The 14,141-nt window shown below is 38.0% G+C and overlaps 1 protein-coding gene across 16 annotated transcripts in view; it reads right to left on the reverse strand.

The window, feature by feature from the left end:
* The window catches only part of SLC38A6 (solute carrier family 38 member 6), a 70,044-nt gene that overhangs the window by 52,096 nt on the left and 3,807 nt on the right, over positions 1 to 14,141 (reverse strand). For 6 of the 16 annotated variants that reach the window (XM_086320395.1, XM_086320399.1, XM_086320391.1 and 3 more), the window contains one exon: positions 12,798 to 12,902. The exons of the other annotated variants lie outside the window; for them this stretch is intronic. The gene's annotated coding sequence lies outside the window, so the exon portion shown is untranslated. The remainder of the gene's footprint in view (positions 1 to 12,797; positions 12,903 to 14,141) is intronic. 16 annotated transcript variants of the gene reach the window in all.

The raw sequence follows: 14,141 nt of genomic DNA on the forward strand, positions 1-14,141 counted from the left end.
GTTAAAAAACTGAGATCTGGAATTTTTTCCTCTACTTGAAATGCCCAAATTCTATTTTTACAAATACATATGTTCTAAAGTGAATGTCATCACAAAAATTATTAATTATTTCAACCAATAAATCTTTACAAGTTTGTTTCAAAGTTCCTAAACATAATTAAGTAATAATGTTATTTATAGGGACACAATTTTTTATATTTAACATTCCAAAGGCTTGGTTTTATATATTCAACCAGAACAAGCTCTAAATATTAGCTTCTGATTTGACATTGGGAAGGGAATTTTGTTACATACTATGTGTATGTGAACCAAGTCTTCAGAAGGTCTCTGATTTGTCACTATGAAGCATGAGATTAAAGGAACATCAGTGTTCATTTTCAGCATCCCTCTTTCATATTAGAGTTGAAAGTGTTGTTTAAAGAAAAACTTTCCTTCCAAGGGCTTAAAGCAAGGAGGCTTTCAGTGTTATGCATGGAAATATATCACATAACTTGCTTTAAAAATTACCTATTTTGCACTAGTTTCTTTGTCAGGGAGCAAGTTATCAAGATAATAATCTTCAAAAAATGTAGCTAGGATTTGTTTCACTTTTAAATAGGAGAAAACAAGTATGGCAAGAATACTGAAGCAGGTTGTCATTTGCTACTCCAGGGGATCTTCTCAACTCAGGGATAGAACCCACTTCTCTTTGCATCTATTGCATTGGCAGGTGGCTTCTTTACCACTGCACCACTTAGAGAGCCCCATAAATTGTATATTAGTAAATATGAAAAGCAAGTAACTTTTCATGAAAAGAAAAGGAGGAGAGGATGGGAGGTATGGAGAGAGTAATATGGAAACATCCATTACCATATGTAAAATAGATAGCCAGTGGGAATTTGCTGTATGACTCAGGAAACTCAAACGGGGGCTGGATAACAACCTAGGGGGGTGGGATGGGGTGGGAGGTGGGAGGGATGTTCAAGTGGAAGGGGACATGGGTAAACCTATGGCTGATTCACATTGATGTTTGGTAGAAACCAGTGCAATACAGTAAAGCAATTATCTTTCTATTAAAAATAAATAAATAAAATTTTTTTAAAGCAAGTAACTTTGCTTTAGGCAAAAATAATACTGAAATAATCCCCAAAGAATTGATATTTCAATTACCTAAATTTAAATAAATTAAACACTTAGCACTTAGTCTTAATCTTTAAATTAGAACATTACTCCAGAAAATATAACCACACTAACAGCTTAATGAAGACACTGTAACTGCAACTTCAGACAACAGTGGCATACATCTTAGCAACCTCAAATTAATTCTCTATTATTTTCTAGTTTTTTAAAAATATCTCTCAATATAGCAGAGCCCCAAATTCAGAGTGAAAAAAGGTTTAGACTTTTAAATGGAGACTGACTATTATGTTCAAATCCTAATTCTATTTTTCAAGTCAGCAGATCTGGCTAGTCATTCAGTTCCGTAACTGTCATCTTACTTCTTTTATGTTGCAAAAATCAGAAGTACTTTTCCATGTTTGAGACATCATGAGTATGAATAATGGCTTCTGGCCTAATATTGAGGCATTGCTAAAATAAAATATGTACATAGTCAGCCAAATGCTTTATCTCCACATATTTACTTTTTAACAGTTTTTTGGATCATTTTGACACATAAACCAAAACAATTGTGAAATACTTTTAAAATTCTTTTCTATCATTTGGACAATTATGTGTAAATTGGAACTGACTTCAGAATGTAATCTCAAAAACGAACCTTTCAAAAATGAAAACATTTATAATATTTGACCCCTGGGAGTGTGCATCTTAGGAAATAAGGCTAATATCAGAGAAATCACTGTATGCAAAAATACTCATTACGTATGAGCATGCATACATGTATACAAATGTAACTCATTATGCATTATTACATTGAAAACAAAGAATACCTAAATGCTCAATGATGGTAAACTGGTTAAGTAAATTATGGTAGGTATATCTAGTAGAATAATATGTAGCCATTAAAAGCTATGTTTAGAATAAAATGAAAAATGTCAATATTAAGTGAAAAACAAAAGGTTTTATCAAATATGATCTATAAAGCAAAATATACGATCAGTGTTGTAATACCTTATTTATAATGTTAAAAATGCTTTGAGAGCTATCAAAACAAGATATGGTAATGACCAGTCACACTAATAGCAAATTCTTACAGAAGAGGAATAACATTAATTATGAAAATTATGAAATTAATTCAGCCTTTTACAGGAATTCAAACAAGCAATACTTGGCACAATCCTCTCTAAATAAATAACTGAAAGCAGTTACTAGCAATCTATTTTAGGAAATTAGTTTTTTATATTAAAGAAATCAATGCTATGTCTTTGAGGGGGCAGAAAGGCTGTAAATCTGAATCAAGTAAATTGGGGAAAATTTTCTTCTTTAATGTACCATCAAGGCACACTTTAGTGCTATTTTGGCTAGACCGAGAGTTTGGCCTCCACAGGAATCATTTGGAAAGCTGCTTCCCATGTAGCAGTGGAATATTTCCAGCTAGTTACTCCAGTGTTCTGTCTGCTTTGCATTTTTTCCTCAATGAAATAGGACAATTAATAAACTCTGGTTACAGTACAAAGCCCAAGTTTCAGCAGCAGCAATATTATCTTTGGAACTGGAGTGAGGGACGTGAGTTATTCAAATACAGTTCAACCCTCAGAAAACAGGCCATTTGGAATGCACTCTTATTTTGAAATTCTTTTCTTTCTTGTGCTTTCCTTCATTTTCCTCTTGTCTTTTTTCTCCTTAATAGTGTCACACAGGCCATTCATTTATTGAATATCCCCTATGCAACTGTGCCACCACTTCTGATCTTTCTTAATGTGTACTTAAATGTCAGTTTACCAACTAAATGTGGCATGATTTTAGAGCACTTGTAGTAAAAGAAAATAGAATGCGAGAGTACAAAGAACATACTCCTTTCAGTGTCACAGAAGTGAGATACCTGCAGGCATAGAGAAAGTTCTAGGGTCCCAACATACCACATGGTTCTTCAGTGAACTGGATTTACATGGTTATATCCTATAAATGCTATTCATTGGTTTTCCAACTTTAGACTCAACTTATTCATAAAACATTAATGACTTAAGACAGATTATAAAACAGAAAGTAAATATTGTCAACCTTGACAATATCAGAGTACAGTAGAAGGACGACGGGAAATAGACAACAGGGGAAAGCAAGCACAGTATATATACAAGTATATATATATGCAACCTAGCAGAGTAAAACACCATCTAAGAAACAAAAACAAAACTTTAAATGTATTGTTTAGAGTCACAAATAATCAGAAAAAGAATTATTGAATATAAACTAACAACAATTAGAAGAAGGACTAGTGTACTCAAGCTAAATCCTCACCTTACATAACGAGGTGTCAACAAATAATATCTTAAATCAATAAATAACAGTAGAAGAATATGATTTACACTTAGAGAGGTAACTCCCCAAGAGAAGTCAAAGCAAAACTCTAAATGCTGTGAACTCTGGAAAATGGAACTAGAGGTGGGGAAGAATGGGCAGGAAAGTGTTCCAAGTCCTCCTGCATAAGTGCGCACACACATATACACATGGCATGTACATCCACATGTGTGTGACTGTTATTACCTTGATAAAATTAAAAGAGGAGGTTCATTTAAAAGTATGTTTAATCCTGCAAAGACTTATACCCATCCTTCCCTGCAGCCCACTAACAAAAGTTCAGTTCTGCTACAGGAAACATTCTGCCATCAAGTAAGACAATACAAAGGGGTCATGACAAAAGCAGAGTACACATACAGTCTAGCTCAGGTTTTCTCATCCTGCCCTGCTGATACTTTGGACCTGGATAAGTGTTTGCAGAGGGGGCTGTTGTGTGCACTGCGGCAGGTTTAGTAGCGTCCCTGGCCTCACGAGATGCCAGCAGCACCTCACCCTGTCCACCAATTCTCGGCCTTGACAACCAGAAATGTCTTGGTGCTTAGTTGTTCAGTCATGTCTGATTCTTTGCGACCCCATGGACTGTAGCCCACCAGGCTCCTCTGTCCATGGGGATTCTCCAGGCTAGAATACTAGAGTGGTTTGCCATGCCCTTCTCCAGGGGATCTTCCCAACCCAGGGATCAAACCCAGGTCTCCTGCCTTGCATGCGGATTCTTTACTGTCTGAGCCACCAGGGTCTTTAGACACTGCCACATGCCCCTGGGGGAGAAAAATCCAGGCAAGATGAGTACTTACCAGAAGAAAGGATGAGACAAGACCACCATTCACTGAAAATGGAGTCCCATAATCAGCCCACTTAATTAATTGTGGGAATACTGAACTATGCTCATTAATCCCAAGAAAAAGATACAAAATTATAAATAGTGTGGGCAGCTATCATACCAAACAATAAATAAATACTATGAGCACTGAGATAGGAAATAGGAATCTACTGTCTTTCAATCAGTTTCAGTTTCATTTGCTCTCACAATGAGAGCATCTCAGTGCTGAATGGGACCCTAAAGAGATCCAAAGCCTTCACACAGTACCCAGACTAATGTGGGGGGAAAATAAAAGGCTCTCAGCTTTATTGAGAAATGGTATCTTGGTGTCCAACATGTAAATTTGTACACTTTATTTTATAAACTATACAATAAATTTTCAAAGATACTTCTGACATATGTAATTTCTGCCTGTGTGTTAAATTTGGAACTTTTAAAATAGAATCCCTCTGTAGCTCTAATCCATCCATCCATCATCACCCACATACCCAGCTTTTATTAAACACCCTCTGTTTGGTAGATGCTGAGGAAACAATGGCTAATGCTTTCAATATACACTAAAATTTCCAGGAACATAATTACTATGTTTGGTTTTGTTTGGAACTTTGCCAAAAACTGTTTCCCATTTAGAAAAATCATATCACTAACAGCGTTTATTTTGTTTTTGCCTCTCCTTTACTTTGCTATACGGCATTATATTAATTTTAAGTACTGTATTGGTTTCCTATGGCTGCGTAACAAAGTATCACAAATTTGGTGACTTAAAAGAGCAGAAATTTATTCTCTCGTAATTCTGGAGGTCAGAAGGCCAGAATCAGTCTCACTGGGTCAGCATCAAGGTAGCAGCAAGGCTACAGTTTCTGTAGAGGCCCTAGAGGAAATCTATTCCTTGCCTCTTCCAGCTTCCAGTGACAGCTGGCCTGACTTGATTTGTGGCCAGATCACTCCCATCTCTGCCTCTGTGGTCATAATTGCCTTCTCCACTGCTGTCTGAGCTCTCTCTCTGTGACCAGGTAACTGCACTGAGTCCACAGAATAGTCGCCCTCGCAAAGTCCCTTTTTTGCCATCAGTGGTAACATTCACAGGGATTAGAATCTGGATATGTTTTGGGGGCACCTTTACTTAGCGATGGACATTAGTTTGAGTAGGCTCCGGGAGTTAGTGATGGACAGGGAAGTCTGGCATGCTGCAGTCCATGGGGTCGCAAGGAGTCGGACACGACTGAGCAACTGAACCGAACTGAACTAACTTAGCCCACCACAAGTAGGTTATAATACCTATAGGAATTCACAGGTAATAAAAGAAGCATTTTGAATTTTTTTTTAAAAAAGAGGGTGCTGTGATGGATTTCAAATCACCACTCTACCATGTTTCATTAAAAAAAGAATGGGGAGGGCAAGGGGGTCATTTTACTCTTTATTTCCTCATTATTGCTAAAAAATAAAATCCTCGTAAAAGAATTGTAACCGTTAGAAAGAAGAAGATAGGGGACTATGTTCTCTTTCTCAGTGGGCTCTCAGAAGGATCAAAATTCTCTTTGGAAGCAACAATTGGTGAATCCTAGTATCTACTTTGACTCTTTTCCAACCACCTCAGTGACTTCTCACGGCCTCAGCAAAAGCTCCAAATTCCTTAAGATCTGACACTTGTCTATTTATTCAGTTTCATTTTCTTCTTTGTGTCTTATGCATAAATAATAGTGAACTAGTTTTAGTATGGTGGGTAAAATATTCAGTACGTACCTTTGTATGTGCGGGAATATTCTCTCTTGCCTTGTCTATTGGTCAAATTCCTTTTTAGCTCGGTCCTCCCAATACTGGCCGACCCTCACCACCCCCCTCACCCCCCACTGAGACAAAGCAAAACATTCTCTCCTCCGAGCTATCATTATACCTTGCTCATATTTAAATGATCACACTACATTATAAATCATTTGCTTATGTATGTCTCCCCTTCTAGATTATGAGCTTTTTTAAGGGAAGGAAGGAAGTCATTTATCTCTGTAATCCTCACAGATAAATGAGTATAGGATGAATGAATGAGCCTCTATCCTGGGCTTCACTTCTAGGACTGGTCCATCTAATTTTACTTCAGAGTGCACATATCCAAAACTGAACTCATTTTTATTTTGAACTAGCATCTCCTGCTGTGTTCTTATGACCATTAATGACACTATCATTAACCCAGTGGCCTGTGTCAGAAATCTGGGAGATATCCTCAGACAGGCCCTCCTCCACATTCAGTCTAACTTCGCCAAGTTTCTTAACTTGCTTTTTTCCCCTTTTATTCTCTTAGTTAATACCTTGCTTCAGTCTTCCACTATTTGATTCTTAGACTTCTGTAACAGCCAGGTCTGACTGCTAATCTACTGCTAATCTAACACGTACTGTTAGTACAAGTCAGAGCTAGACAGACAAATGAGAAAGGCACTCCCTTCAGGAAGAAGAAAAAGAAAAGGATTTCCATCCTGAACAAAATCCTGAAGGCAAGCATGACCTGGAAAGCTGACTGCGCCTTTGTAAAAAGAACTACTTCAACCTGCAGGGAGCCCTCAGACCCGCTGTTTGGCTGTTGTCCTGGGAATTCCCTCCACTTCTCCCCTGTGCTGTGTGTGTAAGTTGCTCAGTCGTGTCCAACTCTTTGCAACGCCATGGACTGCAGCCCACCAGGCTCCTCGGTTCATGGGATTCTCCAAGCAAGAATACTGGAGTGGGTCACCATTCCCTTCTCCAGGGGATCTTCCCAACCCAGGGATTGAACAGGCGGGTTCTTTACTGTCTGAGCCACCAAGGAGCCTCTCCCTTGTGCTGGATCCCTAATTTTTTTGGTACCACCTAATTGTGGTAAGCTGAGCACTGAATTGATGCTTTTGAACTGTGGTGTTAGAGAGGACTCCTGAGAGTCCTTTGGACAGCAAGGAGATCCAACCAGGGAATCCTAAAGGAAATCAGTCCTGAATATTCATTGGAAGGACTGACACTGAAGCTGAAACTCCAATACTTTGGCCACCTGATGCAAAGAACTGATGCATTGGAAAAGACCCTGATGCTGGGAAAGATTGAAGGCAGGAGGAAAGGTGACATGGTTGAGAGGATGAGATGGTTGGATGGCATCACCAACCTAATAGACATGAGTTTGAGCAGGCTCTGGAAGTTGGTGATGGACAGGGAAGCCTGGCATGCCGCAGTCCATGGGGTTTCAAAGAGTTGGACACAAGGGAGTGACTGAACTGAACTGAACTTTTTGGTAAGTGGCATCCTCCATTGCTCATTACATAAGAGTGTATAGGAGATAATTTTTTGAGTCTTTTATGTCATTATTCTACCTGTAAAAAATAGTTTGGCAGGATGTAGCATTCTATACTGAGATCATTTTCCTCAAGAATTCTGAAGGTATTGCTCTATAGTCTTATTTATAGTTCTTCCTGGGAAGTCTTTTGTCATTATAGTTTTCGACTCTTTGCATGAGAATTGTTTGTTTCTCCTCTCTGAAGCTTTCAGTATAGTCTCTTTATAACTGTATTCTAATTTTTCATAAAGATACATCTTGATATGAATTCTTTTATAATTATTACACTGGTTACCAGGAAAAATTCTCTCAATCTGGAAACTAATTTCTTTCAGTTACAAACTTTGCTTGTATTGTTTTGTTGATAATTTTCTATCATCTAATTTTTCTGTTTTCATGGAATTCTTATTATTTGCATGCTGAACCTCCTGGACCGATCCTCTCATTTTCTTATATTTTTTCTCCCATTTTCAAGCTCCTTGTCTTTTTATTTCCCCTCAGGAAATTTCCTTAACTCTTTTCAACCCAGCTACTAAATTAATTTTAAATTTCATTTCTAACATCTGGGACTCTTTTACTATATGTTTGAAATAATTTCTTGTCCTTATTTCAATGATGTAATATCTTCTTTTGGTTCTCTGAAGCTATTAAATATAGTTTTTAAAGTTTTCATCTGGTCTGTGAATTATCTCTGTTTCCTCTTTCCCTCTGAGTTTGTTTAAGTTTTTTAAAAACAGATTTTATTTTCACAGCAGTTTTAGGTTCAGAGCAAAATTGAGCGGAAAGTATAGTTTTCACATTCTATCCCCACACATGCACAGCCCCACTCACTATCAAAACCCCCCACCAGAGGGGTGTATTTGTCACATCAGTGAATCTACACTGACACATCATTATCACCACAAATCCATAGACTAGAGTTCCTCCTTGGTGCTGCACATTCTATGGTTTTGATAAATGAATAATGACGTGTATTTACCAGTATAGTATCATACAGAACAGTCTCAACTGCCTTAAATTGCATCTATGCTTCCATCTAGTCATTCCTCCTTCCTTCTTAAGCCCTGGCAACTACTGATCTTCTCATTGTCTCCATAGTTTTGTCCTTCCTAGAGTGTCATATAGTTGGAACCATACAGAATGCAGCCTTTTTACACTGGCTTTTTCAGTTAGCAAGATGCCTTTATAAGATTCCTCCATGTCTTTCAAGGCTTGACAGTTCATTTCTCTGAAGTGCTGTTAATATATTCTATTAACTGAATGGACCACAGTTTATCCATTCACTCACTGAAGGGCATCTTCGTTGCTTCTAAATTCTAACAATTATAAATAAAGTTGCTATAAACATCCATGCTCATAAATTTTCAACTCATGTAGGTAAATACTAATACAAATGTTGGATTGACGGTTAGCCTCTATACCTTTTCATCACGGTCTTCACACTTGTTTTGTCAGTATTTTACTTTCACAATTATAGGACAGATACTTCCTCACATTTGGAAATTGCATTTGGAGTATGAGAAGAAGAGTCCAGAATAATTCTAAGGTCTTTGGCCTGAGCAACTAGAAGGAAGATTTATCATTTACTTAGATAGGAAAACAGTGGAAAGTGTAGACTGGTAGTATAAAGAGGCAAATTTGACATTAGCATATTAAATATCCAAGTGGCAATATCATGGAGGAAGTTGGATATGAGTCTGAAATTCAAGGGAAGAGATCCAGGCTAGGGGTATCAATTTTAGGGCTGGCTGTAATGAGCCCAAGAGTGTAAAAGAAACGAGATCAGGGGAACAGTACCAGGGATACTCCAATGTTTAGAAGACAGGGAGATAAAAAGGATTTAGCAGAGGAAAAGCATATTCTGTGAAACAGGAAGGAAACCAGGAGAGTGTGAATAAGCGTTTTACAGAGGAAGGTGTGACCAACTGTGTCCAGTGGTGCTGACCAGTCAACTAAGATGAAGACAGAACTGACCACTGGATCAGCAATGTGGAAGATGCTGGTCCAATAATTTCTGTGTAGTAATGGGGAAAGGCTGACTGAAGAATGTTCAAGAGAGAATAAGAGGAAGGGGAGGTATCTGGTATAGATAACTATTTTCACAAGAGCTTTACTACGACAGTGTGCATGTGTGCTAAGTTGCTTTAGTTGTGTCTGACTTTTCACGGCCCTGTGGACTGGGGCCCTCCAGGCTCCTCTGTCCATGGGATTCTCCAGGCAAACATACTAGAGTGGGTTGCCATGAATTCTTCGAGGGGATCATCTTCCTGACCCAGGGATTGAATTTGAGTCTCTTGCACTGGCAGGCAGGTTCTTTACCACTAGCGCCACCTGATAATCATCCCCTATGAAGGCATGGAGCATAGTGAATGCATGCAGCATCATTTTTTAAGTGGAAGAAATTATGATCTATTTGTAAACTCATAGAAAGAAAAGTACAAAGATGATGAAAAAGAAGAGAGAAGGGAGAAAGTGGCTGAATACTGTAGGTGAGAGCAGACGGGGTCACAGCAGAAGTGGAGGGGCTAGCCTCAGACAGGAACACAGAGAGTTCATCCAAAGTAAGAGAATATAAGGTACAGGTGAAGACAGGTGGGTGGAAGTGGTAGTAAGAGCTTATAAAGTTCTTCTACGATGGTTTCTGTTTCGTCAGTGAAAAAGAAAGTGAAGCTATCAGCTAAGAATGAAATCAAGGAGAATGTGTTGAAGGTCTGAGAGAAAGAAGACATCTCCTAGACAGCACAGTAAGCAAGTGAATGAACTGAAGAAGTTAATAAGGATTAGATGATAGCATCACAGATCCACTAGACACTGAATTACAGTGACATTAATCTGCATGGCTTTATGTTCTTCTTCAGGAATAGTCAACTGCACAGGTGCATGTGTGAGGTAGGCTGTTACATTTAACTATGATTGGAGTTTTGCCAGGAAAGTAGCATGGTGAAAGGGAGGAGCAAGGGTATGATTGTAACAACAAGAAACTTCAACTGGATGCAGAGAAGAAATATGGACAAGAGAGTGAAGGAGAGAGCAAAAAGTAGTATATCAATGACCTCAAATCCAGGTGGGGGGCGAAGAATTGCCAGAGTTGGAGTACTTGAGGGAATGAATTTTTAACAAATTAAAAAGATGGTAGTTTTTGGAGGGTGGATTCTTGAAAATGAGATTTTGGAGGGGATGAAATTTTGGTAAAGACAAGATCAATAGTATGACCAGGGAAATAAGTAGCTGAGGTAGGAAGAGAATATAATCATTAGAAGAGAAAAAATTACAGAAATGAAAGTGTTAGACTGTCTACATGGGTACTGAAATCGTCCAGTACCCATCCAGATGGGGTGATACTGATGAAACTGAAAGGAAAGCAGAAGCTAAAATGTTCACAAAATGACAGAACATGGCTGAGGAGTCTGTATATGATATCCATAAGGTAGACTTTATGAGATTCAAAGCTGGGGTTTAGGGAGAGGAAGTAGAAATGAGATGTCAGTAGGACATCTATCCTATCTTTAGACCAGTATGAGGAACATGGAAGAGAAAAGAGAGGCCACTTGAGAGAACTGTAGGGAAAGCAGTGTTCACAGAGAAGTCTTAGGTTCTAGAGTAAGAAAGGTAAGGAAATATTCAGAAGAGTTAAGAGGAACTATATTCAATATCCTGTGATAAACCATAATGGAATAGAATATGAAAAAACGCACATATGTGTATAGCTGAATCACTCTGTTGTATAGCAGAAATCAATACAACATTGTAAATCAACTATATTTCAATAAAATTAAAAAAAGAAAATGACAGAACTATATTGGGTGAGTCTGGGAAATGAAGGATAACATAGGATTCTTGAACTGATTGACATAAACTGAGTGACATAAATCAAGTGGTATAAGATTATTAATCCAAATGATCTCAAGGCAAATAATGATGACAATGCAGTGAGTGGTAGGGAGCAAGGACTAGGAAGTAGGGACCTGACCAGATACAGGCTGAGTTCTAAGACTCTGATTCTCTTCTGTTGACACTGATGTGGAAACCAGAGGAGGGGAGCTCTTCCTTTACTCCCAGAGCATAAACATTTCCCCAGAGAATCATAATGAGCCAACTGTTTCTGGGACAGCAGTACAGTATGTACAGCACCTTGGGGGAACTCCCTGGTGGTCCAGTGGCTAAGACTCTGCTACTGCAGGGAGCATGGGTTCAATTTCTGGTTGGGGAACTAAGATCCTACATGCCATGCAGCCAAAAAAAAAAAAAATATATATATATATATATATATATATATATACATACATACTTTGCAATCCTTATGCGTTCTGGCCCAATGAGAACTCATGATAATAAAAGCTACTAGCATTTTACCAAGGACTTGACATTTTACGTATGTCATTGTATTTCATTCTCACAATAATCCCAAGAGAAAAGTATTATCACTATCATTTTAGAACTGGCAAACTAAAGTTTCCTGGATCCGGAAGATCCTCTGGAGACGGGAATGGATCCCCAGTCCAGTATTCTTGCCTGGAGAATTCCATGGACAAAGGAGCTTGGCAGGCTACAGTCCATGGGGATTCAGAGTTGGACATGACTGAATGACTAAGCACAAACTAAGGCTAGAGAGATTAAGGTACCTTATATGCCTCAGCCCTCAAGAAAAGTCCAGACATATCCCAAATCCTATATAAAATCAAAAATACCAGAATTTCATTAAAAGAAATCCTGTTCTTTGGAAGGAATGATGCTAAAGCTGAAACTCCAGTACTTTGGCCACCTCATGCGAAGAGTTGACTCATTGGAAAAAACTCTGATGCTGGGAGGGATTGGGGACAGGAGGAGAAGGGGACGGCAGAGGATGAGATGGCTGGATGGCATCACCGACTGGATGGATGTAAGTTTGAGTGAACTCCGGGAGTTGATGATGGACAGGGAGGCCTGGCGTGCTGCAATTCATGGGGTCTCAAAGAGTTAGACACAACTGAGCGACTGAACTGAACTGAACTGAACTTTTATAAAGGTAGAATTTCTCTTGTGCTCTAGGCAAATAATGAAGCTAATCTGTAAAGACTTGTGATAATCCTTTCTCCAACCAGTGAATCCAGTCTGAATACTCTTTTATGACAGTCCAACAAACTAGAGAGAAATTTAGCTGTGTATTATTCTCTAGCATATATGTATAGCATATGCAATATATATATATATATACACATATATATATGATTTGTTATTATTTTTAAAGCCTACCTGCACAGAGAACTTTACAGTGACTGAAGGAATTCAATCAACAGCAGACAGGTGCAGCAGTGTGTATGAAGAATCATGAAGAAGTTAGTTCATGGACCAAGTAAGCTACAAAAAATCAAAGAAAAAGAAAAAAGAAAGAGAAACAGAGCTTTTCACTTTAGATGCCCCAAAGTTATAGAAAAGAATAACAGATGTCAGAATTTTAAAGTTAAATACATATGATCTGAAGGAAAGCAAAAAAAAAAAAAATAGCATTATCTGGAAATCTTCATAAATTGAATACTACTTCCAAATAATTTAAATTAATAAAGCAAAACACTTCAGGTAATGAAGATATAATTGCCACATGACTTACTACCATATTAATCTTTTAGTAGAAACCATGATAAAATAACCTATGAAGATGTTAGATAGACTATCACAATTAAGTAAAAATAACTTTTTTAAACAAAGAAGCAAAATTTCAAAACATGCATTAAAATTCAGTCCCCTTTCAGCAGGATTTACAAATATACTTCTTTAATGCTCTTACTCCTGAATTTGGGATGTTGTATGAACAACTTGTTACTTTGCGATTAATATTGCATCATTTCCTGGTATTTCTATCTGTCTACACAGTCACCCAAGCCCCCTGCAAGCAAAGGAATGTATTTGTTGGTTGAATGACCAAAAGCAATGACACAACTTACAGCTGTGAACTACAGATCCTAAGTCCATGTTGTGTAAGAGTCCCCTGGAGGACTTTTAAAAAGAGATTCCTGAATCCTACCTCAGATTCTTGGAATTAGAATCCCTGAGGCTTAGAAACCTCTGTTTACAGAACAATCTGCAGATGCGTCTGATGCATAGACAGATTAAACAGCGTAGAGCTGTGGATTTAGAACTCTGTTCTGAAGAGTCTTAAAATCCTCAAGAAACACCTGTTTCAACGAGAACAATCCCATTTTTATCTATTTTATGTATCTGTTCTGTTTCTTAAAAACCTGAAAACAACAGGGCAAAGTGAACCCATCCACATAAGACTTAAACTCATGATTCTGGCATCATAACTGTCGCAATCCAAAGGGAGATCAGCCTAGGCAGATAGAAAGACCAGGATTGGTGGGCACAGAGTATTTATTAATGCCAAAAGAAAAACTTTAAGAAAGCAGTTCCACGATTCATACGCTTTTATTTATTGCAACTTGAAAGAACTTATTCAATCCATGACTGAACTGCGTAAGTGGAAAAAACATATATATATATATGTATATATATGCACACACATCTATATATGGGGGGCAGAGACAGCAGTAGTAGATCTGGGAAGGTGTTCTCCAGAAAGTGATCACCCTAGGAGAAAGA

The sequence above is a fragment of the Bos grunniens genome, chromosome 10 (genome assembly GCF_055505025.1).
Source record: "Bos grunniens cultivar Pamir isolate PY7600 chromosome 10, Bosgru_T2T1.0, whole genome shotgun sequence".
Taxonomy (NCBI): domain Eukaryota; kingdom Metazoa; phylum Chordata; class Mammalia; order Artiodactyla; family Bovidae; genus Bos; species Bos grunniens.